The sequence below is a fragment of the Barbatula barbatula genome (genome assembly GCF_947034865.1).
Source record: "Barbatula barbatula genome assembly, chromosome: 1".
NCBI lineage: Eukaryota > Metazoa > Chordata > Actinopteri > Cypriniformes > Nemacheilidae > Barbatula > Barbatula barbatula.
In genome coordinates, this window is record NC_136766.1 from 32,414,511 (window position 1) to 32,438,808 (window position 24,298).

The 24,298-nt window shown below is 38.9% G+C and overlaps 1 long non-coding RNA gene across 2 annotated transcripts; it reads left to right on the forward strand.

Annotated features, from left to right (window-relative positions):
• Nucleotides 1-19,854: 19,854 nt before the first annotated feature.
• Nucleotides 19,855-23,799, forward strand: LOC306891607. Of its 2 annotated transcripts, none has more exons than XR_013786373.1 (4): nucleotides 19,855-20,017; nucleotides 20,256-20,344; nucleotides 20,496-20,564; nucleotides 22,174-23,799. It is a non-coding gene; the product is annotated as an uncharacterized lncRNA (long non-coding RNA). The 2 variants fall into 2 exon arrangements; XR_013786374.1 differs by having other exon boundaries at nucleotides 19,954-20,017; nucleotides 20,230-20,344.
• The last annotated feature ends 499 nt before the right edge of the window (nucleotides 23,800-24,298 follow it).

Consider the following 24,298-nt stretch of genomic DNA (forward strand, 5'->3'; position numbering starts at 1 on the left):
AGATAGAGCCCGTTCCCTGGTGGATCAACAGAAGGAAACTAAAGCCAAGGTCAGACAGACTACAATCCTTCATGGCTCAAACGAGCCATTTTCTTCAGTACCACCAGTGCCAACCAAGAGTCAAGGCAAAGGCTTTGCCTTCTGTCCATTCTGTGACAGTAAAGAACATTACCTGAGTCAATGTACCACATTCCAGTCCTTAACCAAAGATCAAGTGATTGACTGGATTAAGATTAATAACAGATGCTGGAAGTGTGGACGCAACCATAGAGCTGCACAGTGTACTCTCAAGAAACTTTGCCATCTGTGTAATGGAAAGCACCTCCAAATTCTCCATGAGGTCAACTTTAAGCCAGTGAAGGAAGGGACCTGTTTAGTCAGTTCAACTAGCAAAAGGCTATACTTAGACCGCCCTCAAGGATTCAGCAGCATCCTTCTGAAAGTGGTCAGAGTCATTCTGAAGCATAAGAGACAGAGCCTCGATACTTATGCTGTGCTTGATGATGGTTCTGAACGGACTATGCTGTTACCATCCTCAGCCCAGAGGCTGGGACTTACAGGCCAGGCAGAGGACTTAGCCTTGAGAACTATAAGGCAAGACATCACTAAGCTTTGCGGTTCCTCAGTGTCCTTTCAGATTTCAACTCCATCCCAGCCTGGCAGAAGTTACAAAATAACGGGAGCCTTCACTGCAGAACTACTTAGCTTAGCTGAACATTCCTACCCTGTTGCAGACCTTCAGCGACGGTACCAGCATTTGAAAGGCTTGCCATTACAGCCTATTCACAAAGCCTGTCCCCTGTTACTGATTGGAGCAGATCATCCTCACCTTATCACTCCGATTGAACCAGTCCGTCTCGGTCCACCTGGAGGTCCGGCAGCTGTCAAGACAAGACTGGGTTGGTCTTTACAAGGCCCAGCAAGAGTCTTTGGAGATAATGTGAAATCTCAACAGTGTCTGCACAAAGCCGTTAATCCCTCGATGACGGAGTTGTTCCAGAATGTTGAGAGACTCTGGCAAGCAGACGTGATTCCCAACAGAAATGAGAAGTCTGTCACTAGGTCTAAGCAGGACCAGGAAGCCATTGACTTGCTGCAGTCACAGACTGTTAGAGTACTGATCGATGGTGTAAGTCGCTATGCCACTCCTCTCCTGCGTAGGAAGGATATGCCAATACTTCATGCTTCTATGGAGGCAGTGCTTCCTAACCTCAGGAACACAGAGAAACGCCTGGAGAAAGATCCCAGTAAAGCCGCCGCCTACCAACATGAGATAAAGAAACTAGAGACCTCAGGCTATGCTGTCAAACTCCCATCAGAAGCAGTTAATGCGCAAAGTAAATCATGGTTCATCCCTCACCACCTCGTGCAGCACAACGGTAAGAAACGTGTGGTTTTTAACTGTTCATTTGACTTTGAAGGTCACAACTTGAATAACTACCTACTGCCAGGACCAGCCTTAGGCCCATCCCTGTTAGGTGTATTCCTACGCTTTCGTGAACACCCAGTGGCGATAAGCGGTGACCTTAAAGGGATGTTCCATCAGGTTCGTCTCCTTCCAGCAGATAGGCATCTTCTCCGCTTTGCATGGCGGGACTTGGACAGATCTAAACCACCGGACATCTATGAGTGGCAAGTGCTACCCTTTGGCACTACTTGTAGTCCGTGTTGTGCCATTTATGCTGTCCAGAGACATGTTATGGATCATAGCACTCCTGATGATAATATCAGAACCACTGTAGAAAGGAATTTCTATGTGGACAATTGTCTGAAGAGCCTACCATCACCTCATGAAGCAAGGCAGCTTGTAGACAAGCTCTGTACCCTCTTTGCCAGTGGTGGTTTCGAATTGCGCCAGTGGGCATCTAATGATCCCAGTGTGGTTGACCACCTACCGACAGAATTGAGATCTAGCAGTACCGAATTGTGGCTATCTGAAGATCGTATCGATCTGCAAGAATCTGCATTAGGTTTAAGGTGGCACTGCAAATCAGATCTCCTTGGGTATAATACTCGTCCTGTCAAGTCTGGAGCATGTACCCTTCGACACATCTACAAGGTACTTGCAACCCAGTACGACCCCCTAGGTTTCATAATCCCATTCACCACACGGGCCAAGGTTTTAGTCCAGAGATTATGGGACAAGCAACGAGAATGGGATGACCCAAATCTACCTGATGACCTTTTGAGATCCTGGAAGAAATGGGAGGGAGAACTCCCTACGTTAGCGAGTATTTCACTTCCCCGCTGTGTCACATCCTTAGACGTTGACCAGACTCACACCACCAGACAGATTCACATCTTTTGCGACGCATCCGAGCAAGCATATGGATCTGTCGCATACCTACGTACTGAGGAGGACAGTGGTCATGTCCAGTTAGCCTTTATACTAGCAGGATCCAAGGTTGCCCCGAAACGACATCTGACCATCCCACGATTAGAGCTGTGTGCTGCCCTGAATGGTGCCCAATTAGCCAAACTCTTGAAAACTGAGCTCACTCTAAAGATCAATACAGTGACACTTTGGACAGATTCCACTACTGTTCTAGCCTGGCTCAACTCTGAATCATACAGATTCAAGGTTTTTGTTGGAACCAGGATAGCCGAAATTCAAGAGCTGACTGCAGAATGTTCCTGGCGATATGTGGATTCCAGCAGTAATCCAGCGGACGACCTCACCAGAGGTAAAACTCTTTCTCAGTTATCAGTGCCCAACAGATGGAGTCAGGGACCATCATTCCTGCTTAAGTCTGAGTCAGTATGGCCTGTCACTCCTCCAATACGACCACCGGAAATCAAAACAGAGCAGCGTAAAGGAATTTTCTGTGGCCTTATGGAAGAAGTTGTTGTTCCTGACATCCCTGACCCTACCACACACAACACCTGGAATGAGTTGGTAGAGGCCACGGTTCAGGGTCTGAAAGATACAGGACCACCGTCAGCAGTGGACTACCAAACTGCAGAATGGCATATCTTGCAGAAATCTCAAATGGATAGTTTTCCAGATTAATACAAATTGCTAAAAGCCGGCAAATCTGTACCTTCCACTAGTCGACTACTTGCTCTTGCCCCAGAATTTGACGACTCTTGTCAGCTCATAAGAGTTGGTGGCCGTTTACGTCGAGTTGAAGGACTAGAGATGTCAGCTATACACCCTGCAGTCCTAGACCCACATCATTGGGTTACCAAGTTACTGATCCGAGACTTTGATATTAAACTCTGCCATCCAGGACCTGAAAGAGTATTCGGAGAGATAAGGAGACGCTTTTGGATATTGAGAGGACGAGAAGCTATACGCAAACAACAACATTTGTGCAAAGACTGCCAAAATTGGAAGAACAAACCTGTTATTCCCCGAATGGCAGATCTACCTCCAGCTCGACTCAGACTGCTCAAACCCCCATTCTACAGTACAGGCATGGACTGTTTTGGGCCATTCCAAGTTAAGATTGGCCGACGATGTGAGAAAAGGTGGGGAATCATCTTTAAGTGTCTCACGACACGAAGCGTTCATCTAGACCTCCTTACAGCCATCGATACTGATTCCTTTCTTATGGGCTTAAGGAGGTTTATAGCTCGCCGTGGCACACCTTGCGAGTTATATTCAGACAATGGCACTAACTTTCATGGAGGACAGAGAGAGTTGCAAGAAGCCTTTGCATCCCTTACTCCACAGAACCAGCTACATTTAGCTAAACAAAAGATTTCTTTTCACTTTAACCCACCTGGAGCCCCACACTTTGGAGGTGTGTGGGAAAGAGAAAATAGGTCGGTCAAGACTGCTCTTCGCATCACAGTCAGTTCCCAAGTCGTAACTGAGGAAGTTCTCCAAACAGACCTCATTGAGGTTGAGGGAATGCTTAATAGCAAGCCCCTGGGTTATACTTCCAGTAATGTAGCTGACCTTGACGCTGTTACACCAAATTATTTGCTGATGGGGCGGCCAGATAGCTCACTACCACTCGTAGTTTATCCTGCTACAGAGCTCATGGGTCGAAGAAGGTGGAAGCATAGTCAGGTTCTGGCCGATCACTTCTGGTCAAGTTTCATCCAGCACTACCTGCCTACGCTACAGACCCGCAACAAGTGGCACACAGATGCCAGTGACATTTCTACCGGAACAGTGGTAATGCTGGTCGATCCACAACTACCACGAGCATTGTGGTTGGTAGGCAAAGTTGCGAAGACCTTCCCAGGTTCTGATGGCCATATCATATCTGCTGAGATTCAAGTTAAGGATAAGACCTACATCCGGCCTGTTTCCCGCTTGATCCCCCTTCCTGCATTCACAGATCAAAGGGAACTCGTCTTAGCCCCTCAGACTGATTAATTTAGAGAGTGCAAATATGCTTTGCATATTTGGGGGCGGCAATGTTAAGAAGGTTTCACCCAATCAGAGCGTCGTTTAATAAATGACGTCAGTCAGTAAGAGACGAACGAAATACGAATGCTCCGATGCAGGAAATTGAAATCTCATCTTTCCTTTAGTAGTGGTTTTATGTGAGCAAGTTACTGACAAGAATGTAAGTTGTTTATTTCCTTTATCCTGTGATGTTATATATGTGTTTAAAGTAGATTTGTGTACTTTATTGAGTTATCACGAGCTCGTTTTGCTCACCATCGCGGCAGCTCACGCTAGCGCCCATGCGCCAACGTTTATACGTTTATGTTTAATATAAGTAATACATGAGTACGTTCATAGAGTGAGATATATCTTTATATGGTTGTTTGCCTATATTTGTGTAAATATCGCGTTATGAGCCATTTCTTATATCGGATGTTTTGCCTGTAATGACACTATAATGGCGTCTCACATAACAACTAACTCTATGTGCGTCCCTTTGAATGCCACCTTGTGGATTATCTAGGAACTACAATAACTTTAATAACTTTGCCAGTTTATTGCCTTGGTGAATGTTATTGATTTAGCTGTATATCTAATATTATTGTTATTCTTTATTATTTTCAGACCACTTACTGTTACCACTTATTGTTACTGTTCAACCTGAATCAAGAGTAAACTACAAACTCTGCTTCAAATCTGAGTCGTATGTGTTCTTACCGACAAACCAGTGCGGATACAAATCCACCTATTCCAGTAAATACAGTCCTTAATTAATCCTCCAAAACAGGTATGTTTCCTCAAAATGACATCACTCATATAAATCGCATTTACTTTGTCCACATTAAAGCCTAAATAATGATGAAAAAGTCTGTTAGGATTCATCAAAATGACACATTTCCTGTAACAAGCTGTAACCATATAGAGTCATTTAATCAAAGACACTAAACACTGATAACACACTTCAATAAAACTTTATTTTTTAGTTTAGTTGTGCTGAATGTGCCATCTTGCTTTAACGTTTGCGTCATCGGGAACCCTTCAATTGATGCGCTTGGTCGGTTTCCATGGTTACACGCAAAGTGTAGTTTAGTGTTGCTAATCGCTGTTCCTGAGAGCACATTTCTACATCCTCGTTGTTATCTAAATTTTGACTTTTCAACTTCATATTTGTGTTGATTATATATATTGTGTTTGTGGTTAATAACTTGTTGGCCTTTTCTGTTGATTTCTTCTGCATTTCTGTCATTTATTGCATTCATTGATCTGTTGTTATTGTTGCAGGGGCGTCAGAACGCGGCCGAGTCAACATGCCGTGTGTTCATTATAAGTTTTTCAGTAAACTTACACACGACACGGTGATCTTTGATGGCCTTCACATCACTCTCGGAGATTTGAAACGTCAAATCATGAGACGAGAGAAACTGAAGCGCTGCGATCTGAGCATCACAAACCACCAAACCAATGAAGGTAAGTTCTGCTATTTTACATGTAAACATTGACTTATTTGCTCTCTTTAAACTGACGCATTGTTTTTTGTAAATTATTAAATGTGATTATGAAAATGACTTCTTATTAGCCTATAGTTTTAAAGGGACATATAAAAAAATACATTTTGGTTGGTGTGGACAGACTGTACGCAATTGTGTGTTTCCCACAGAATACACTGATGATGCGGACATCATCCTCAGTAACACCACGGTGACCGTAAGACGAATCCCTGGAACTGGGGTTAAATCCACATGTAACAGACATGCCAAGTAAGTCACGTGATGATGAAACGAATATGAATCTTTGAATGAATATCAATCAGTCATTGACTCTTTGTTGTTTTGTTTTGCAGTAACTGGTCTGAACCATCAGGTGGATCTTCAAGAGCAGTATGTAAACAAAAGTGTTGACTCGGTTGTTTACGTTGTACTGTATGATCTCTTTAAGCTGGTCAGAGTTGACCATGAAGAAGTCTGGGACAATATCCCCACATGTAATTTAACTATAATTTCAGTAAGTTCAAATTCTTTTTACAAGTACAACATCACATCGCCTTATAAGTTTCACGATTTCTGCAGTCAACTTTGATTTTGACTTCTGCTTTAAAATATCAATCGGTGGGTTTCTGTTTGCATTGTTTTAAGTGTGTTGAGTTTGTCTCTCTGGGTGTGATGGGGTTCTGCCTGGTAATAATAAATCTCTTTGTTCTTCTTTCAATAGCAAGTGTCTGGTTCTTCGCTGTCACTGGTGCAGCTCTTCAAGGTACCAGAATCCACTGAATAATATGAAAACTATGTGAACTGCAGGCGTATAAAGCATTTATTTCTACATCTACAGACTGAGAATCTGGCTGAGGCAAATGCATCGGAGGAGGACAAAATAAAAGCGGTCATGTTCCAGTCCAGCCGCTTTTACTATCCTATGAAGTGAGTATAATAACATTCACATCACGAGCAGAATTTTCAAGTGCTCTCCATCATGACTATCATCACTTACCAGTGAAGCACTCAAGCTGGTTGGAGGCCTTCCGCCGAACTATGTGTGCCGTAACTGTGGCATCCCTGGGCATCACATCAGAATCTGCCCAAAGACACGGGTAACACAATACTAAACTGTGGACAGCATTTGTGCGTGTGTTATGCCATGAAGGTAAATGCAACATGTTGCTTGTGCCTTTGCAGGATCCAACTTTTATTGGGGTTAAGCACATACGGAGAAGCGCAGGCATTCCATTCAGCTTCCTAATGGAGGTGGACAACCCCAACACGAAGGGAGTGATGCTGAGCAGCACCGGAAAGCACGTCATTCCCATCATTAATGCGTGAGTTTACAGCTGTCATGTGTGTAGAGACCTCACCATGAACACACGTTTACATTTGGTTGACAATTGTAGTTGTGCTTGTTCTGTTTAGTGAGGCTTACGCATCTCAGAAGAAAGAGAATCCACCTTTCTTACCCCAGAAGGAGTCCTCGCCGACCTCAGATGAAGATCCGGTGCCTGATGCTTTTCTGTGTCCGATCTGTAAAGATCTGATCACTGATGCTGTGATGACTCCCTGTTGCAGCAACAGCTACTGCGACGACTGTGAGTTTCTGCACAAACAAACGTTACTCAGAAAGTTTTTTGACCTTCGAGAACATATGTGATTGTTTGGTCGCAGGTATTCGAACGCGTCTTCTGGATTCGGATGGACATGTTTGTCCCACCTGCAAACAGTCTTGTGTGTCTCCTGATGCTTTGAATATCAACATGTTCTTACGCCAGGTAAGATTGTGAACATCATTTTTGATCTCAAGCATCGAGATCTGTCTTCTTACAAACCGTTTTCTGGTTCTTGCTCACACAGGAAGTGAACCGTTTTAAGAACAGAGCCGAGGGGTCTGGTTTCTCGCTCCACCAGAAACCGCTTCGGTCTCAATCGGCGTGTTCCTCCGCAAGCCCGAGCCTCAGCCATCCATCCAGCTCGTCCGCTTCTGGCCCTCACAGCTCTCGCACCATTTACCCTCTGGTAAGAGGCGACGGGACTTGAGCGAGAATGATGATGAAGAAAAGGGCTCCTCACCTCTGCACAAGAAAACCAAACATGCTGTTTTGTGAAGAACATGCAGAGCGCTTCATCATCATTATGTATATACTGTATTATGTAAATATTATGTATAATAATCTACATCCTCGTTGTTGTCTTAATTTTGATTTTTGAAGTTCATTATTGTGTTGAATATATATATATTGTGTTTGTGGTTAATTACTTGCTGACCATTTCTGTTTATTTCTTCTGCATTTCTGTAGTTTATAGCACAGTAGACTTAATAAAGAGTAAAGTTTTTTTAATATAGTAAATAAAGTTTGAAGAGTGCTTATGAAACCTTTGATTTAGCAGCAATCCTTGCTCTGATACACACACAAACACACACAATACTAATCCACTCAAGCCCCAGAAAAATGTTCATTATTATCTCTATGTAAATACAATTTGAAGGACAGTGTCACAGGTAACACGGAACTATAACAATAACAAAATCATTGACTGTAAGCAGCTTTGTGACTTACAAAAAGCACACAAAATATAAAAGGCACTAAAGTCCTGAATTATGTATTTAATAATTATTGTATTTTTATCAGTCATTTAAAAAATATATATAAATCGAAATATGGTATTTGCATCTGATGCAATCCTGGTATGCAACATTTGTAATCCTTCCTGTTTTTCCTTTGAGTTACAATTTTATACTTTTAGTTTCTTGGATAAAATTATGTGGATAAATCTTTGTGTTTTAAATGCTGAGGAAAAAAGCTCCGATGCTTTTTTTGATGAGATACAAATATGTGACGTAAAGAAATTAATACAAAATAATTATTAACCTAAAATACTTTGTTATAGTAAATGAATATGTTTGTTAACAGGGAGGTAGGCAAACTTCAAATGATGGTGTTTCTTTTTCTCCAGGAGATCTGAACCGACAGCAGAGACAGCAGACCGTTTTTCTGCTGTGGGTCTGGAGTCCAGGCGTTCATGTTTGTTTGTTAGAGGGCTGTGTTTCACATTCAATTCATTATCAAAGTTTTAATCCAGAAGTCTTTATTTATTTAATACTTGTTTGATGTTCATATACTGTGAGATCATTTTGTTTAGTTATTTAAACTATGAAGCTTTCAGCGCGGTTTTAGCTGCCTCTTGTTTTGCACTTGAATACGAATCTCTTTCTTATTCCTGCAAAGACTCGAAGAAAAATCATTTAATTTGCGTCATTAAAGAACGTGATCCGACATGTTTCTTATCATGCTGTGTTTTCCCTATATGTGAACTCCGCGTTTGCGCGCGCGCATTTGGCAGGACCTGATAGAACGCAGTTCAATTGAATGATGCTCGTGCCCGGTGTGAGGTAAATAAAAACAAATCTCTAAAACATTTTGATTGGATTTTTAGAGACAATGCAAATGAATTATATCACAGTTGGGTATGATTACTTCAAAATGACATCACTCATATAAATCGCATTTACTTTGTCCACATTAAAGCCTAAATAATGATGAAAAAGTCTGTTAGGATTCATCAAAATGACACATTTCCTGTAACAAGCTGTTACCATATAGAGTCATTTAATCAAAGACACCAAACACTGATAACACACTTCAATAAAACTTTATTTTTTAGTTTAGTTGTGCTGAATGTGCCATCTTGCTTTGACGTTTGCGTCATCGGGAACCAATTGATGCGCTTGATCGGTTTCCATGGTTACACGCAAAGTGTAGTTTAGTGTTGCTAATCGCTGTTCCTGAGAGCACATTTCTACATCCTCGTTGTTATCTAAATTTTGACTTTTCAACTTCATATTTGTGTTGATTATATATATTGTGTTTGTGGTTAATAACTTGTTGGCCTTTTCTGTTGATTTCTTCTGCATTTCTGTCATTTATTGCATTCATTGATCTGTTGTTATTGTTGCAGGGGCGTCAGAACGCGGCCGAGTCAACATGCCGTGTGTTCATTATAAGTTTTTCAGTAAACTTACACACGACACGGTGATCTTTGATGGCCTTCACATCACTCTCGGAGATTTGAAACGTCAAATCATGAGACGAGAGAAACTGAAGCGCTGCGATCTGAGCATCACAAACCACCAAACCAATGAAGGTAAGTTCTGCTATTTTACATGTAAACATTGACTTATTTGCTCTCTTTAAACTGACGCATTGTTTTTTGTAAATTATTAAATGTGATTATGAAAATGACTTCTTATTAGCCTATAGTTTTAAAGGGACATATAAAAAAATACATTTTGGTTGGTGTGGACAGACTGTACGCAATTGTGTGTTTCCCACAGAATACACTGATGATGCGGACATCATCCTCAGTAACACCACGGTGACCGTAAGACGAATCCCTGGAACTGGGGTTAAATCCACATGTAACAGACATGCCAAGTAAGTCACGTGATGATGAAACGAATATGAATCTTTGAATGAATATCAATCAGTCATTGACTCTTTGTTGTTTTGTTTCGCAGTAACTGGTCTGAACCATCAGGTGGATCTTCAAGAGCAGTATGTAAACAAAAGTGTTGACTCGGTTGTTTACGTTGTACTGTATGATCTCTTTAAGCTGGTCAGAGTTGACCATGAAGAAGTCTGGGACAATATCCCCACATGTAATTTAACTATAAATTCAGTAAGTTCAAATTCTTTTTACAAGTACAACATCACATCGCCTTATAAGTTTCACAATTTCTGCAGTCAACTTTGATTTTGACTTCTGCTTTAAAATGTCAATCGGTGGGTTTCTGTTTGCATTGTTTTAAGTGTGTTGAGTTTGTCTCTCTGGGTGTGATGGGGTTCTGCCTGGTAATAATAAATCTCTTTGTTCTTCTTTCAATAGCAAGTGTCTGGTTCTTCGCTGTCACTGGTGCAGCTCTTCGAGGTACCAGAATCCACTGAATAATATGAAAACTATGTGAACTGCAGGCGTATAAAGCATTTATTTCTACATCTACAGACTGAGAATCTGGCTGAGGCAAATGCATCGGAGGAGGACAAAATAAAAGCTGTCATGTTCCAGTCCAGCCGCTTTTACTATCCTGTGAAGTGAGTATAATAACATTCACATCACGAGCAGAATTTTCAAGTGCTCTCCATCATGACTATCATCACTTACCAGTGAAGCACTCAAGCTGGTTGGAGGCCTTCCGCCGAACTATGTGTGCCGTAACTGTGGCATCCCTGGGCATCACATCAGAATCTGCCCAAAGACACGGGTAACACAATACTAAACTGTGGACAGCATTTGTGCGCGTGTTATGCCATGAATGTAAATGCAACATGTTGCTTGTGCCTTCGCAGGATCCAACTTTTATTGGAGGTAAGCGCATACGGAGAAGCGCAGGCATTCCAGTCAGCTTCCTAATGGAGGTGGACAACCCCAACACGAAGGGAGTGATGCTGAGCAGCAGCGGAAAGCACGTCATTCCCATCATTAATGCGTGAGTTTACAGCTGTCATGTGTGTAGAGACCTCACCATGAACACACGTTTACATTTGGTTGATAATTGTAGTTGTGCTTGTTCTGTTTAGTGAGGCTTACGCATCTCAGAAGAAAGAGAATCCACCTTTCTTACCCCAGAAGGAGTCCTCGCCGACCTCAGATGAAGATCCGGTGCCTGATGCTTTTCTGTGTCCGATCTGTAAAGATCTGATCACTGATGCTGTGATGACTCCCTGTTGCAGCAACAGCTACTGCGACGACTGTGAGTTTCTGCACAAACAAACGTTACCCAGAAAGTTTCTTTGACCTTCGAGAACATATGTGATTGTTTGGTCGCAGGTATTCGAACGCGTCTTCTGGATTCGGATGAACATGTTTGTCCCACCTGCAAACAGTCTTGTGTGTCTCCTGATGCTTTAAATATCAACATGTTCTTACGCCAGGTAAGATTGTGAACATCACGTTTTATCTCAAGCATCGAGATCTGTCTTCTTACAAACCGTTTTCTGGTTCTTGCTCACACAGGAAGTGAACCGTTTTAAGAACAGAGCCGAGGGGTCTGGTTTCTCGCTCCACCAGAAACCGCTTTGGTCTCAATCGACGTGTTCCTCCGCAAGCCCGAACCTCAGCCATCCATCCAGCTCGTCCGTTTCTGGCCCTCACAGCTCTCGCACCAATTTACCCTCTGGTAAGAGGCGACGGGACTTGAGCGAGAATGATGATGAAGAAAAGGGCTCCTCACCTCTGCACAAGAAAACCAAACATGCTGTTTTGTGAAGAACATGCAGAGCGCTTCATCATCATTATGTATATACTGTATTATGTAAATATTATGTATAATAATCTACATCCTCGTTGTTGTCTTAATATCGATTTTTGAAGTTCATTATTGTGTTGAATATATATATTGTGTTTGTGGTTAATTACTTGCTGACCTTTTCTGTTTATTTCTTCTGCATTTCTCTAGTTTATAGCTTAATAAAGAGTAAAGTTTTTTTAATATAGTAAATAAAGTTTGAAGAGTGTTTATGAAACCTTTGATTTAGCTGCAATCCTTGCTCTGATACACACACAAACACACACAATACTAATCCACTCCAATCCCAGAAAAATGTTCATTATTATCTCTATGTAAATACAAGCAGCTCTGTGACTTACAAAAAGCACACAAAATATAAAAGGCACTAAAGTCCTGAATTATGTATTTAATAATTATTGTATTTAGCAGTAAGTTTTACATGTTTTTATAAATCGAAATATGGTATTAGCATCTGATGCAATCCTGGTATGCAACATTTGTAATCCTTCCTGTTTCCTCGATTTACAATTTTATACTTTTAGTTCTTGGATAAGATTATGTGGATAAATCTTTGTGTTTTAAATGCTGAGAAAAAAAGCTCCGATGCTTTATGATGAGATACAAATATGTGACGTCAAGAAATTAATACAAAATAATTTTTGACCTAAAATACTTTGTTTTTTTAGTAAATGAATATGTTTGTTAACAGGGAGGTTGGCAAACTTCAAATGATGGTGTTTCTTTTTCTCCAGGAGATCTGAACCGACAGCAGAGACAGCAGACCGTTTTTCTGCTGTGGGTCTGGAGTCCAGGCGTTCATGTTTGTTTGTTAGAGGGCTGTGTTTCACATTCAATTCATTATCAAAGTTTTTATCCAGAAGTCTTTATTTATTTAATACTTGTTTGATGTTCATATACTGTGAGATCTTTTTGTTTAGTTATTTGAACTATGAAGCTTTCAGCGCGGTTTTAGCTGCCTCTTGTTTTGCACTTGAATACGAATCTCCTTCTTATTCCTGCAAAGACTCGAAGAAAAATCATTTAATTTGCGTCATTAAAGAACGTGATCCGACATGTTTCTTATCATGCTGTGTTTTCCCTATATGTGAACTCCGCGTTTGCGCGCGCGCATTTGGCAGGACCTGATAGAACGCAGTTCAATTGAATGATGCTCGTGCCCGGTGTGAGGTAAATAAAAACAAATCTCTAAAACATTTTGATTGGATTTTTAGAGACAATGCAAATGAATTATATCACAGTTGGGTATGATTACTTCAAAATGACATCACTCATATAAATCGCATTTACTTTGTCCACATTAAAGCCTAAATAATGATGAAAAAGTCTGTTAGGATTCATCAAAATGACACATTTCCTGTAACAAGCTGTAACCATATAGAGTCATTTAATCAAAGACACCAAACACTGATAACACACTTCAAAAAAACTTTATTTTTTAGTTTAGTTGTACTGAATGTGCCATCTTGCTTTGACGTTTGCGTCATCGGGAACCAATTGATGCGCTTGATCGGTTTCCTTGGTTACACGCAAAGTGTTGTTTAGTGTTGCTAATCGCTGTTCCTGAGAGCACATTTCTACATCCTCGTTGTTATCTAAATTTTGACTTTTCAACTTCATATTTGTGTTGATTATATATATTGTGTTTGTGGTTAATAACTTGTTGGCCTTTTCTGTTGATTTCTTCTGCATTTCTGTCATTTATTGCATTCATTGATCTGTTGTTATTGTTGCAGGGGCGTCAGAACGCGGCCGAGTCAACATGCCGTGTGTTCATTATAAGTTCTTCAGTAAACTTACACACGACACGGTGATCTTTGATGGCCTTCACATCACTCTCGGAGATTTGAAACGTCAAATCATGAGACGAGAGAAACTGAAGCGCTGCGATCTGAGCATCACAAACCACCAAACCAATGAAGGTAAGTTCTGCTATTTTACATGTAAACATTGACTTATTTGCTCTCTTTAAACAGACGCATAGTTTTTTGTAAATTATTAAATGTGATTATGAAAATGACTTCTTATTAGCCTATAGTTTTAAAGGGACATATAAAAAAATACATTTTGGTTGGTGTGGACAGACTGTACGCAATTGTGTGTTTCCCACAGAATACACTGATGATGCGGACATCATCCTCAGTAACACCACGGTGACCGTAAGACGAATCCCTGGAACTGGGGTTAAATCCACATGTAACAGACATGCCAAGTAAGTCACGTGATGATGAAACGAATATGAATCTTTGAATGAATATCAATCAGTCATTGACTCTTTGTTGTTTTGTTTTGCAGTAACTGGTCTGAACCATCAGGTGGATCTTCAAGAGCAGTATGTAAACAAAAGTGTTGACTCGGTTGTTTACGTTGTACTGTATGATCTCTTTAAGCTGGTCAGAGTTGACCATGAAGAAGTCTGGGACAATATCCCCACATGTAATTTAACTATAAATTCAGTAAGTTCAAATTCTTTTTACAAGTACAACATCACATCGCCTTATAAGTTTCACGATTTCTGCAGTCAACTTTGATTTTGACTTCTGCTTTAAAATATCAATCGGTGGGTTTCTGTTTGCATTGTTTTAAGTGTGTTGAGTTTGTCTCTCTGGGTGTGATGGGGTTCTGCCTGGTAATAATAAATCTCTTTGTTCTTTTTTCAATAGCAAGTGTCTGGTTCTTCGCTGTCACTGGTGCAGCTCTTCGAGGTACCAGAATCCACTGAATAATATGAAAACTATGTGAACTGCAGGCGTATAAAGCATTTATTTCTACATCTACAGACTGAGAATCTGGCTGAGGCAAATGCATCGGAGGAGGACAAAATAAAAGCTGTCATGTTCCAGTCCAGCCGCTTTTACTATCCTGTGAAGTGAGTATAATAACATTCACATCACGAGCAGAATTTTCAAGTGCTCTCCATCATGACTATCATCACTTACCAGTGAAGCACTCAAGCTGGTTGGAGGCCTTCCGCCGAACTATGTGTGCCGTAACTGTGGCATCCCTGGGCATCACATCAGAATCTGCCCAAAGACACGGGTAACACAATACTAAACTGTGGACAGCATTTGTGCACGTGTTATGCCATGAATGTAAATGCAACATGTTGCTTGTGCCTTCGCAGGATCCAACTTTTATTGGGGGTAAGCGCATACGGAGAAGCGCAGGCATTCCAGTCAGCTTCCTAATGGAGGTGGACAACCCCAACACGAAGGGAGTGATGCTGAGCAGCAGCGGAAAGCACGTCATTCCCATCATTAATGCGTGAGTTTACAGCTGTCATATGTGTAGAGACCTCACCATGAACACACGTTTACATTTGGTTGATAATTGTAGTTGTGCTTGTTCTGTTTAGTGAGGCTTACGCATCTCAGAAGAAAGAGAATCCACCTTTCTTACCCCAGAAGGAGTCCTCGCCGACCTCAGATGAAGATCCGGTGCCTGATGCTTTTCTGTGTCCGATCTGTAAAGATCTCATCACTGATGCTGTGATGACTCCCTGTTGCAGCAACAGCTACTGCGACGACTGTGAGTTTCTGCACAAACAAACGTTACTCAGAAAGTTTCTTTGACCTTCGAGAACATATGTGATTGTTTGGTCGCAGGTATTCGAACGCGTCTTCTGGATTCGGATGAACATGTTTGTCCCACCTGCAAACAGTCTTGTGTATCTCCTGATGCTTTGAATATCAACATGTTCTTACGCCAGGTAAGATTGTGAACATCACGTTTGATCTCAAGCATCGAGCTCTGTCTTCTTACAAACCGTTTTCTGGTTCTTGCTCACACAGGAAGTGAACCGTTTTAAGAACAGAGCCGAGGGGTCTGGTTTCTCGCTCCACCAGAAACCGCTTCGGTCTCAATCGGCGTGTTCCTCCGCAAGCCCGAGCCTCAGCCATCCATCCAGCTCGTCCGCTTCTGGCCCTCACAGCTCTCGCACCCATTTACCCTCTGGTAAGAGGCGACGGAACTTGAGCGAGAATGATGATGAAGAAAAGGGCTCCTCACCTCTGCACAAGAAAACCAAACATGCTGTTTTGTGAAGAACATGCAGAGCGCTTCATCATCATTATGTATATACTGTATTATGTAAATATTATGTATAATAATCTACATCCTCGTTGTTGTCTTAATTTAGATTTTTGAAGTTCATTATTGTGTTGAATATATATATTGTGTTTGTGGTTAATTACTTGCTGACCTTTTCTGTTTATTTCTTCTGCATTTCTCTAGTTTATAGCACAGACGTAGACTTAATAAAGAGTAAAGTTTTTTTAATATAGTAAATAAAGTTTGAAGAGTGTTTATGAAACCTTTGATTTAGCTGCAATCCTTGCTCTGATACACACACAAACACACACAATACTAATCCACTCCAATCCCAGAAAAATGTTCATTATTATCTCTATGTAAATACAATTTGAAGGACAGTGTCACAGGTAACACGGAACTATAACAATAACAAAATAATTGACTGTAAGCAGCTCTGTGACTTACAAAAAGCACACAAAATATAAAAGGCACTAAAGTCCTGAATAATGTATTTAATAATTATTGTATTTTTATCAGTCATTTAAAAAAAAATTATAAATCGAAATATGGTATTAGCATCTGATGCAATCCTGGTATGCAACATTTGTAATCCTTCCTATTTCCTCGAGTTACAATTTTATACTTTTAGTTCTTGGATAAGATTATGTGGATAAATCTTTGTTTTTTAAATGCTGAGAAAAAAAGCTCCGATGCTTTTTTGATGAGATACAAATATGTGACGTAAAGAAATTAATACAAAATAATTTTTGACCTAAAATACTTTGTTTTTTTAGTAAATGAATATGTTTGTTAACAGGGAGGTTGGCAAACTTCAAATGATGGTGTTTCTTTTTCTCCAGGAGATCTGAACCGACAGCAGAGACAGCAGACCGTTTTTCTGCTGTGGGTCTGGAGTCCAGGCGTTCATGTTTGTTTGTTAGAGGGCTGTGTTTCACATTCAATTCATTATCAAAGTTTTTATCCAGAAGTCTTTATTTATTTAATACTTGTTTGATGTTCATATACTGTGAGATCTTTTTGTTTAGTTATTTAAACTATGAAGCTTTCAGCGCGGTTTTAGCTGCCTCTTGTTTTGCACTTGAATACGAATCTCCTTCTTATTCCTGCAAAGACTCGAAGAAAAATCATTTAATTTGCGTCATTAAAGAACGTGATCCGACATGTTTCTTATCATGCTGTGTTTTCCCTATATGTGAACTCCGCATTTGCGCGCGCGCATTTGGCAGGACCTGATAGAACGCAGTTCAATTGAATGATGCTCGTGCCCGGTGTGAGGTAAATAAAAACAAATCTCTAAAACATTTTGATTGGATTTTTAGAGACAATGCAAATGAATTATATCACAGTTGGGTATGATTACTTCAAAATGACATCACTCATATAAATCGCATTTACTTTGTCCACATTAAAGCCTAAATAATGATGAAAAAGTCTGTTAGGATTCATCAAAATGACACATTTCCTGTAACAAGCTGTAACCATATAGAGTCATTTAATCAAAGACACCAAACACTGATAACACACTTCAATAAAACTTTATTTTTTAGTTTAGTTGTGCTGAATGTGCCATCTTGCTTTGACGTTTGCGTCATCGGGAACCAATTGATGCGCTTGATCGGTTTCCTTGGTTACACGCAAAGTGTTGTTTAGTGTTGCTAATCGCTGTTCCTGAGAGCACATTTCTACATCCTCGTTGTTATCTAAATTTTGACTTTTCAACTTTATATTTGTGTTGATTATATATATTGTTTTTGTGGTTAATAACTTGTTGGCCTTTTCTGTTGATTTCTTCTGCATTTCTGTCATTTATTGCATTAATTGATCTGTTGTTATTGTTGCAGGGGCGTCAGAACGCGGCCGAGTCAACATGCCGTGTGTTCATTATAAGTTTTTCAGTAAACTTACACACGACACGGTGATCTTTGATGGCCTTCACATCACTCTCGGAGATTTGAAACGTCAAATCATGAGACGAGAGAAACTGAAGCGCTGCGATCTGAGCATCACAAACCACCAAACCAATGAAGGTAAGTTCTGCTATTTTACATGTAAACATTGAATTATTTGCTCTCTTTAAACTGACGCATTGTTTTTTGTAAATTATTAAATGTGATTATGAAAATGACTTCTTATTAGCCTATAGTTTTAAAGGGACATATAAAAAAATACATTTTGGTTGGTGTGGACAGACTGTACGCAATTGTGTGTTTCCCACAGAATACACTGCACTGTAAAAAAAAACGTTATTTTACAGGTAATATTCTGTATTTTTTTACAGAATTTCCCCATTTTTTCATTAAACAGTAAAATGCTGTTGTTTAACAGATATTTGCTGTAATTAAAAGTTTTACCATTAAAATGACAGTGTTTCATTGTAAATAACAATTACATAAAAATTATGTTTTTTAAAGGCATTTCATACTATTTTTACAGATTAAAAATTTATTTTTACAGAAAATTACAGTTAATTTTTACAGATTTAAAAGATGTATTTTTACAGACAATTATTGTAAATGTTTTATTGATTATTTTCCTGTTCATGACAAAAATGTATGTAAAATTACATAAATCAGTGAATTGAAAGTGTTTTAAATGTATCCCCCTTGAGAATGTTCCCTCCAGGAATAACTTTCTCCAGGGTGCAATGTCTGTTAATATAATAATAGCACATTATAGCAAACTCCAAATGAACTTTATTATTTTTATAAATTATCAACAATGTAAAATGTGGTTTATTTAGGGTTTCACCATGCCCTGGCAGGCAATGCCTATGTCTCCTGGATCAAAGTTCAGAGCTTAACTTTTTGTTGTCCATGGTTCCTTCAATGATTTATTATAAAATTTACAATTTCAAATTTCAGAACTTAGACAACTCCATATTTCTGAAGCATTTTATTCATACAAAACATTGTATTACGCCAGCATCAATCATAATTTGACAGATCATCTCTTGTTTACTGTGCCATCTACCAGGGCTGAGTTTATGCAAGACAGTAATGCATGGGGCAAAGCATCCCTAATACACTTAATTATCCTACCCACAGTTCTCAGAGATTTTAATGTATCCAGTGCAGCAAGTGATAACAAAGTTCGTAATCATAATCATAAACACACGATAATCATAAAGCACAAGTAATTTTTTACTACACTCTTGTTTTTTTCAGGCTGTTAACCTAGTGACTAATGAAACCGAAGTCTCATACATTAAATTATCTCGTATGAAATTGCTTTGTCCATGTTGAAAAATAGGGTGGATGTAGTGAAGTATGGGGCCAACAGTCATACGGGAGCACCAACAGAATCTTTCCTTGTGGAATTTTCCAGATAGCCTATGTTTTACACGTGCACAGAAAAAAACCAACAAATCCTAATGGTTAAACTATATATAACTATATAACTATATATATAAAACATATTGCTACTACGTATTTGCACATATATATAAAAATTGTTATTGTAACTTTTGTTGAAAAATATTTCCACAGAATAATGAAAATAATATTATTCTACTTTCAACTCCATACAACTATTTAACATTCACACGTTTATTCAGATGCATCTTGTTGTTTGTGTGCGACACAGATTCAAATTTGCCGCCAATTCCCGCCCACAACGTCGAATGTGTCATAGGTCATAACAGCCGAAAGAGCAATGATTTGGTCACATGTTTTAGACATTTGAATTGACAAACGGTTGTCAGATACGTCTTCTCAACGGGTTTGCGCGGGTGTTTTCAATTCAATGCTTTTTGGTGAGCCATCCTCGGGTATCATCGAGCTGCATTGGCATTTTGGAATAAGGAATGTAATGTTTTCTCCTGCGTTTCGAACGAAGGTAAGAGTGTTTTCAGCGCGATATAAAAAGTATACATTTGTAACTGGTGTGAAATATCTGAATAGTTTCCCCCCTATATTGTATAATTTTCTTGAATTTACTTGTTATACTACTTTTGTTTTCTGTTTTATAATTCAAATGGATTAATGAATCTCACACAATTTTGTTCATATTACTGTTCACAAGTAAGAGAATATAACGTTAAATTAAAGGAACTTTTCTTCGAGTCTTCGTTTAGAGTGGGAGCGTCATCGGTGAAACATCGCGGGGTTTCTCCATACGACGTGCGATCGCATGCACGTTGTTTTTCTCGAGGACGTTTCTCTGGTAAGCTGAGTTTTATTGTCCAAATGCAAGTTTTTGCTCCAGTGTGATTTAAGTGATAACAGCATTTGATCGTGTTGATTGTGATGAAGTGTTTAATTGTAATAAGATTATGAAATTCATAATGTGCTTATAATTATATTATTACGCCCAGTGTCTACAGGAGAGCGTGAGAGAGAAGCCATTGCCCCGTTGATCCACTGATGATGTGGTCTGTTAACAGGTACGTTGTTTGATTAGTTAAATTTAATGAAAGAAAATAGATCTGGTTGACTGTTAATAAACATGTATTGTACATAGTGTTTTAAGAATCCATTTGAATGACTCGTGCTGTGCATGACGCACGTGGTGAGGCCTGCACATGGTGTAGGTTCTAAATGTAGTGAATGTTTCATTTGGATGTTACCTATGGCATTGTAATTGTTTCATTAGCATAATAAATAATTTGCATATTCTAGTCTTAAAGCGATAGTTCACCCTGAAATGAAAATTAGCCCATGATTTACTCACATTCTAAGTGTATATAACCTTTCAGACGAATACATTCATATTAACAAATGCCCTGGCTCTTCCCAGCTTTATAATGGAAGTGAATGGGTGTAAAAGTGCATCTATCCGTGATAAAAGTGAAACTCTGGATGTTTTCGTTCACTTAGATCTGTTACACACGAAAGCTATGAAAGGTAATTTTCAAAATTCTATAATGGGGCACTTTAATATAACTCCGATTGTATTTGTCTGAAAGATGAATGTCATATACACCTAGGATTGCTTGAGGGTGAGTAAATCACAGGCTAAATGTCATTTTTGGGTGAACTACCAATGCCATACAAAATATCCATGTCTTTCGTTTCTCAGTGGAAGAAAAATAACGTTTTTTTTTTAGGAAAACATTTCTGGACTTTTCTTCACAGAATGTAGTTTAATGGCACCCAATGTTTCTCAGTTCATATCCATGCAGTTTCAAAGGTCTTTGAAGTGCTTCAACGGGCTCAGCACGATACCAGCTGAGGACGAGGGGATTTTCTAGCGAAACGATCGATTATTTTTATTATAAAAAAATTAGATACTTTTTATACAATAGTTTAAATTCAGCTCAAGACTGAAGAAGCCGGGAACTACGTCCTCATGCTTGGATGGCACCGGCATTGTACCCATATATATAAGTTCAGTTTGTAGTACTTCCAGTGGTGCGGTACTTCCGCACGTGCATGCGCCGTTGAGCATGATGTCGTAGTTCCCGGCTTATTCAGTCTTGAGCTCAATCCGAACTATTGTATATAAAGTATATAATTTTTTTATAATAAAAATAATCGATCGTTTCGCTAGAAAACCCCCTCGTCCTCAGCTGGTATCGTGCTGAGCCCGTTGAAGCACTTCAAAGACCTTTGAAACTGCATGGATATGAACTGAGAAACATTGGGTCCCATTAAACTACATTCTGTGAAGAAAAGTCCAGAAATGTTTTCCTAAAAAAACATTATTTCTCTTCCACTGAGGACAGAAAGACATGGATATCTTGGATGGCATTGGGGTGAGTAAACTTAAGAAATTCATTTTGAGGTGAACTAATCCTTTAATATCAATCATAACAGGTTGTTTCATACCCCTTTTCCACCAACAAGAACCGGGTGCTGGTTCAGACCAGCTCTGCCTTGGTGGAAAAGGGGTATCAGTGTTTACTCCATAATGAGTTTGTAAATTTAAAAGAAGCTTAAACTAATCCATTACACCTTAAAGGTGCACTATGTAAGAGTCATTCATGGATAGGGGAAGTCCTAACCCTAAATTTAAATAGAATTTTAAAATATGTCCTCCTTTTGTGATTTCAGGTTATAGATAAACCTGTGCTTGTGGATCTACATCAGATGACCATGACAACCCAGGTGTGGAAATAGGGGACTGTTTTTAATCTGAAATCTGTGTAATCTATGATGAACGATTCTTCTGACACCATATGAATGCATACGGTCGTCTGGCAGAAGCTAGATAATTTTGATTATAAAGTTATAAATATGGATGTTTTTCTTACACAAATGCATCTCTTTGCTTCAGAAGGCCTTTATTAAAGGATTAGTCTACCTCAAAATGAATTTCTTGAGTTTACTCACCCCAATGCCATCCAAGATGTCCATGTCTTTCTTTCTTCAGTGGAAGAGAAATTAAGTTTGAGGAAAACATTTCAGCATTTTTATCAACACAATGGACTTCAATCGCAATGCAGTTTCAAATGGCTGTGGACGTCAGGAATAGGGTCTTATTTAGCGAAACGATTGGTAATTTAAAAAAAAACAGACACACAACATGTATATACTTTTTAACCACAATTATTCGACTTGTGCTTGTGTTGCACCTCGCTGGGCATTACGTCATCACGTTGGAATCGTCACCCGTCATGTCATTTATCGGTGTACTCCGGTTTAAAAAGGCAGGAAGTGCGACAAATTCCATCTCATTTTGTCCTCCAATTTCAAAATCGTCCGACATCTTTTTTTATTTATTTAAAAAAATTGCGACGTTTCCAACGTGATGACATAATGCCTGGCGCGTTGCAGACCAGCACAAGACAAACATTTATATACTTTTTAACCACAATTGTTCATTTAAAAAAAAAAAACTGTTTCGCTAGATACTTTATGACCCTATTTCTCAGGTGCGATCGTGCACATCCCTTGAAACTGCATTGATTTGGATTTCAACATTTTGGTTGCGTTTGAAGTCCGTTGAGTGGAGAAAAGTCCTGAAATGTTTTCCTCAAACTTAATTTATTTTACACTTAAGAAAGGCATGGATATCTTGGATGGCATTGGGGTGAGTAAATTATCAGGAAATTAATTTTGATGTGAACTAAATCTTTAACCCCCCCAGAGCCCTGTGATTGTTTTTATGATGGATAGATGCACTTTTATGGACTTCAAAACAGAAGCACCTGTTCACTTTAGCTAACCCTTTAAAAAGTATTTTTAACTCTGGACCAAGAAAATGTTTCAGTAATTGCTTTAAAAAAACAGAAGTTCACTAATATCTGTCTGGTAATACAGGAAGGCCTTTCCTACTCTATGGGTATGCTTTTCTTTGAGAACCATGATAAAAGTAGCTTTGGTATGATTTAACTGTGAGCATCACCTTACAGTGTCAGTAAATTTGTAAAATAAATTTAGCAGATATTCATTCATTGATTCTTCTGGCTGACATGTTAGTGTCTTAAAAAAAGTTACCATCAAAATAGCAAACAACACTCACTCACTCTCACTCACTCATACGGATAGTGAAAACACGTTATTTAGACCCATGCATAGTTCAAAATATTGTGTATTTTAATTCCTTTAAATGTTTTTATTTATCCATTAAAACATTTTATTTGACAATCACTTAATTATCATAATGTAGCTATTTTTTCATGCTCTGCTTGTATTTCTACTGTCCAATTAACATTAAACGTTTGTTTGCAATTCACTAAAATGACTGTTCTGTTTTATTGGAGGTACCCATTACATTTTTATAGATTTTGTTTTACTGGTAGAAACAACATTTCTTAGTTACTATACATTAGATTGGCTATATTTTAACACAAAATATTGTTTCATATAACGACAACTAAATACCTTAATTTACAGATTATGTATGTAGCTAATTTTAAGGTATTTTTAACGTACTATGATTATTTTTGCAATGGCCAATAATTTAAAAATATATTTATGTAATATTTTTGTCTTTGATTTTATGTACTTATTGGGGTTTTATCGATTGTTCTTAGTTCTTTTACAAAGATAAACTGTATTTTGAAATTAACAAATAAAAGCCATATATTCACAGAGGTTAACCTAAAAGGTTGTTGTTTTTTAATGTATTTTCACATAATAATTACGTTTTCTTACATGTCTTTTTACTTATTTTACAAAGATAAACTGTATTTTGAAAGAATATTACTGTATAAATACAGAGAAACTTGATAAA